This window comes from Lycium barbarum, chromosome 10 (assembly GCF_019175385.1).
Source record: "Lycium barbarum isolate Lr01 chromosome 10, ASM1917538v2, whole genome shotgun sequence".
Classification (NCBI taxonomy): Eukaryota; Viridiplantae; Streptophyta; class Magnoliopsida; order Solanales; family Solanaceae; genus Lycium; species Lycium barbarum.
Window position 1 is genome coordinate 42,676,972 of NC_083346.1, and position 6,243 is coordinate 42,683,214.

Consider the following 6,243-nt stretch of genomic DNA (forward strand, 5'->3'; position numbering starts at 1 on the left):
AAGGCGTGGTCTTGTCTGGCAATTAAGGCGCGGTAAGTATCTAAATTACTCATATATAAATACATATAACATGCACGAGATCCCAATTAAATGTTACTACTCTATCGAAGTGACGTAAGGTCTGTAACCTCCGATTTATATTATGGAGTAATCATCATCGCTATATCTCACCTTGAAGGAACAATTATCATAAGGTGAGATCAACAACAATGAATAAAATCAAGAAAATTATGAAATAAGCTCAATAATCTCATAGTAGCATCAAATCCATAAGCTTTGGAATCTCCAAAAATGGAATTGTCATCATCATGTTCATCATAGAAAACATCTCATCTTTAGTATCATAAGAAGCTTTTAAGAATCATGAACTTCTAACTTTTGGAAGTAAGATGGTTATGAAAACATATATGGAATCATAACATAGGAATCATGCTTTTTGAAAGAAAGGGGCGAACCTTAACATACCTGTGCGGCCTCCTATTATCTACGTTTATCCGTCCGTACTCGTAAATCTACATTCAAGAGGATTCGCACTATCATTAGACTCATTGTTATATGTTTATGCTAGGTCTTCATATTAAACTATTCTATATCCTGCCGAAAATCGGGCAGCATCTCCCCTTTTTATATACCTAGCCCGAAATCTCAATTCAATAACCAACAACAACAACAATACCAACATCAACATAATATTCTCAATACCAAAATACTCCATAAACATTCCATATGGGGTTTATCCCATATTTCTACCAACAAAACTATTATACTGCTATTTGACGATTCTATCTCCGTAAAGAAACCAAGATTAACATTAATAATAAGAGATTCATACCTTATTCCCCCTAAAACAGCGATATCCTCAACATTCATCTCAAATCCAAGCCAAATTCCATCTCAAAACGATACAATAATCACAACTATGCGCTCCCCGAGCCTCGATTAAGCAAAATCACTTTAAACCCTCAACTTTTTATGACATAATTGCCCTTTGTGTGGGCTGATCCTTTGATCTGATTTTTTTGGTGAAAAAAATGGGGTCTTGACCCGTTTATAGGTAGGTAAAGTCGATGACACTGTAGCAGTACTGTAGTAGCGCGGCTACTGTAGCGCGCGTTTCTGCTCTGTCAGCCTAAATTTTAACGTCCATAATTCTCTACTCGGATATTGTATCGATGAGAGGTTTATTACGTTGGAAACTAGACTCGACGAACTCCATTTTAGGCTTTTGAAACACCTTAAAACTCCTAATATACTAGGAGATATACCCCTCCAAAGTTCACCCAAAATTTTGTCAACTTTTTCCAAATTTTTGACAAACTTATTTACTTCGATTTGCTTGATCCCGGAACCTTTAGATACTTTCTTAACACTTGTTAAGAGTATTCATTAGCCTTGTAAGGGTTCCATGACCTCTCATAGCTTACGTTAGTTTACTTACAACGCAAACGATGCAAAAAAAAATCGAAGTGTAACACATACACAATACAACACTCTAAATATGTTACTAGTTAATATTAAAGGGAGATTAGATGACAAAACTATAATTTTTAGAAATAATATAAGAAGAACAACGCACGGAGGAATGTAAGAGTTGGTAAAGAATGTCATATATAAGATATAAGATTTTTGAAGTCCATCTAGAAAATCTGGACATTCCCATTTGGCGTTGCATTATTACCTATAATATCACGGTGCTCTTGAATTTGTCCCTCGTTGTACTTCTTCCGAAAATATATTCAAGTCAGCAAGACAAGCAGATTTGCTATCAATTACCAGAGAACCTTTGTGAAGTATCTATTTCTCCTTAACTATATGTAGATTAAAAAGAGATAAATTCATCTACCAATCAAAAGGGAGAAGTCCATAAAAGCAGACTGTAGAAAACAACTGTATTTTTGTAAGGTGAGTAAATTACCATCAACCCAAAAGCGCAAAAGTGCAAGCGAAAATGATCATCACTGGATCATATATTTATATTATATTAAATAGACTACAAATAAAAACACAACTATAAGAATTTCCAATTATGTCAAGATATGAGATGTTACATGTCAAAAGAAAAATTACATACCGCACAAAGTAAATTCAGACACTATTAATAAGAACCAAAAACCAAAAAGAACTAAGGTATAACCCAGAAAAAAATGTCTCCATCTAAACACATAAATAAAGAACCATATAATCTTGTATGATTTGTCCTTTTGTCATCTCGAAAGCCTGAGATTAGAAATTTAGCCATAAAGGTTAACAACACGCAATTAGGCCAAGGCACCTGATTTTCCTGGCATAGAGGATCGGTTAATTCTGAGAAGGCATTCGCAAAAAATAAATATCACGTAACAAAATAGTTGATGTGTATAATAGAAGTGACAAACCACTAAAGCAGTCAACCTTTGTCCTATAATTGTTTGATCAGGTGAAAGAAGCTCTAATTTTTTAATATATTACATAATCCAAAATTCATTTGAAGGAAAATATTACAAGATCCAACATTAACATCAGGGAACTTATAGTGAAAAAGCTCCAATGATATCAAGAATTAGCATACCGAGTGCTTATACACGAATCCATATTATCTAAACAACCTAAGAGTCCAAATAGCTGAAAGGATAGCATAGCATCTTTTGACAAAAGAAGATAACTTTGAGTTGAATTAAATGATATCCATAACAGAAGCCAAGACTACAAGACAGGACCTCAAGAAATGGAATTCTGCCTATTCTTGATGTTTAGGAGATTTCAGCATCAAAACTCAAATATCTAGAAACATCTCAGAGAGCAAAAGCTAGTAACTTTTACTTGTAACAGAAGCATAAAAGTGAGTGGTAATTCAGAAGGTGATCATAGCGTCAGAACTTTCATGTAATAAAGAAAGTGATTAAATGCTAATATTTACACAAAGCAGTCGGGTACCCGTCATCTAACCAAAGAAAATTGCAGCAATAATTTGAGAAACAAAGGTGGTCTTCAACAAACTTCTCATGTATTGTTTCAGAAAGTCACCTTGCTCAAATAAATGAACTACTCTTAGTTTATGTAGGATGACATTAGTAGAGGTAAGAGACCGAGATGATGACGAAGCACTACTCAAACTGACTGCTCACCTCTTGGTCCTCATTCTCATCCCCGCTAATAATTTCTTTCATCTTATCATAATAAGACACCACATGTTAAAGGTTGTGGAGATTTTGCCACAACCATCAAGCAAACATTACTTTGATTTGGCAACAATGTTCAATCCTTAACTTCTTCAAGTTTGAAAAGGATCCATCTGAAAGAGTTGTAAAAGATGCTTCAGTATCAAGTTTGATGTCAATAAGGCTGATAATATCCTTCAAATTCATACAGGATATGTGTAGCCTGATTTATTTCAATGTCAAAATATATGCAGATACATAAACACAAAACTAAACCAAAATCATACAGGATATCCTACTCTGGTTGGCATTATTCAGATGTTTAACCTAAAAACAATTACACAAAAGCACTAAAAGAAAATTAAATTAGTCAAACAGTTAAAAATCATTTGAACAGTGATACAAGATCATTTTTATTGTCTATACATCGGGCACTAAGGAGGCCTTTCAAGAAGTCTTGAATGTGGTTGACACAAACCATGGCTTAGCACGAAATCAAAAAGGTTATTTCCTTAAATTTCCTTTTAACAATATTTCGATAAACTACAGAGAATTATATTTTAGAAGAACTTATAGACATTTTATAAGTATTTCAAGCTTTTAAGAGTACGGAAAGAAGTCAGTTTGTCCATCTAAACATGAGGAATCCTCTCATGGAATAAGTGAAAACTTCCTCTAGGCAGAAAATAGCTAAATGTATAAAGCTTGTGTAGAATGCCATTAGATGAAATATAAAGGCTGAAACTTATACCTTTTCACACCTTCAGAAAACCAATGACGCCATGTTGTCTTCTAACAAATAACTGGATTACAAAAAATCTTTTAACCGGTTATATGGAACTCAAAAATCATATGCAAAATTACAAAAAGACAAAACAATCCAAGAAAAAAACAGAATAGGTCCTTACAACACCAGCTCATACAAAGCATATTATGCAGTAGCTAAAATATCACAAAATTTACACAAAGTCTAATACGATCATTTGAAAAAGCTCAGAATTACTAATCGGGTTCCCAAATAAATCAAAACATCAATTAAAAATAAAAAACATAACAACAACTTGGCATTCAAACACGGTCAAGGAACATACACAAATAAGCTAATCCAACAGTGTAAAAAAGGACCTTTTCCAGTTGATTATGATGAAATTTATGTTGAAAATAAAGGAGTTATGCACAATCATACAAAACAAGTAAAAGATGGACATAGAGTAAAGAGGAGTCCACAAGAGATGGACCTTAATAGTGAAACAGAGTATATCATAAAAAATCACCAAAGCATCCATGGACTTTCGAGGAATCAATGTTCAAATATGTGAGCCAGGATTTCAGAGAGTCCTCGAGCTCATGGTCAAGTCTACATACTGGAGAATATAAATAGGTGAGAAAAAAACATCCCAAACAATACAAAATAGAAACCCAATTGGTCAAAAAATTCAAAGGCTACAAGAATTATTTCTAGGCTAGGTCCAACAATAGAGAAACGACACATGCACGGAAATACAATATGGAGAACTGATGGTACATTCAGGTTTTCATGCTTGTGTTGTTAACAGAGAACTCTGGTTCATAGTTAAAGAAGCTCACCAGTGATGGGTTTACACGCGGACGACGGCGATAAAAATAAGAAAATGAGAAAAGGACAATTAAGGAATATAGGGTATCGTTACCAGAAAGACCGCCCGTGATAGTCTCCCGCCAGACTGCAACTTCTCTCGGTGGTCTCTGGCGTAATGGTTTTCTTGATGAAGCTAGATTTGGGGATTTTTGAAGACGGAGTTAGGTTTTAGAATTAAAGCTCCCATTATTTTATTTTTTTGGGAGCAAGATTTTATTTTAGCGCTTTGGTCCCACTTTATTTTTGACATTAGGGACTAGTTATTGATCATATTAGGGATGATATTTAGTCCCTTCGCCATTTATTCGGGAACTAGGGACTAAAGATAAATCTGGTCCTTATAAGTATGCTTTTAGGGACTAGATTTTTAACTCGTAGCTAAATGTTGATCGTAAATAAACCTTTTTCTTGTAGTGAATCACCCACATTGAATCAAAATTACGCTAAGAATGAGGTAAGCCTGTAATGAAATCCATATTGATCGCCTCCCATTTCCAAGTCGAAATCTCTTTGCTCTGTAGTAACCCACTGGGCTTCTGGTGCTCAACCTTTTCCTGCTGACAATTAGGACATTGAGCTACAAATTTAGCTATATCCTTCTTCATTCTGTCCCACCAGTAAATCTGCTTAATATCATGGTATATTTTTGTCGTCCCTGGATGAATAGAGTTACGAGAATGATGAGCTTCTCCCATAATCTGTCAGTGTAGCCTTGCAATAACTGGAACACACAATCTACCTCGATATCTGAGAACTCCATCTTCAAAAACTTCAAATGGTGACTTCTTCTTCTGAGGGGTTGTGTCGCTATAATAAACTAGCATGGGATCCTCGTACTGGCGCTCCTTGACCTCGGCTATCGATGATGGAGTTGCTGAATCCTGAATAGTAACTCCTGCATCACCTGAGCCTAATAATCGAACTCTTAGGATAGCTAACTGGTGAACCTCATGAGCTAATTCCCATTTCTCTGGCCGCAAATAGGATAGGCTCTCTGCGGCTAAGGGCATCAACCACTACATTTTCCCTCCCTGGATAATATAAAATATCAACATCATAATCTTTCAACAGCTTTAACCATCGCCTCTGATGCAAATTCAACTCCTTCTGCTTGAAGATGTATTGAAGGATCTTATGATCTATATATACGTTAACATATACACCATATAAGTAATGCCTCCACATTTTCAGCGCATGAATCACTGCAGCCAACTCTAGATCATGAGTCAGGTAATTCTTCTCGCATTTCCTCAACTGTCAGGAAGCATAAGTGATAACCTTACCATGCTGCATCAACACACAACCTAGTTCGACTCCCAAAGCATCATAATAAATAACATATCCCTCAGATCCTTCTGGAAGTGTCAGGACTGGTGTCGAAATTAATTTATCCTTCAATGTTTGGAACCTTCTCTCACAAGCATCGGTCCACTGGAGCTTAGTTTGCCTTCTGAGTCAACTTCCTCAATGGTGTAGGAAACGAAGAAA

The 6,243-nt window shown here is 35.3% G+C and overlaps 1 long non-coding RNA gene across 4 annotated transcripts; it reads right to left on the bottom strand.

Moving 5' to 3' along the window:
- Window positions 1–1,937: 1,937 nt before the first annotated feature.
- On the bottom strand, window positions 1,938–5,004 carry LOC132615377 (uncharacterized). 4 transcript variants are annotated; one of them, XR_009572677.1, is made up of 4 exons: window positions 4,808–5,004; window positions 3,889–3,940; window positions 3,105–3,271; window positions 1,938–2,217 (listed from the first exon to the last, which is right to left on the bottom strand). It is a non-coding gene; the product is annotated as an uncharacterized LOC132615377 (long non-coding RNA). The 4 variants fall into 4 exon arrangements; XR_009572676.1 differs by having other exon boundaries at window positions 1,938–2,272; XR_009572675.1 differs by having other exon boundaries at window positions 1,938–2,281; window positions 4,808–5,002.
- Between the last annotated feature and the right edge of the window lie 1,239 nt (window positions 5,005–6,243).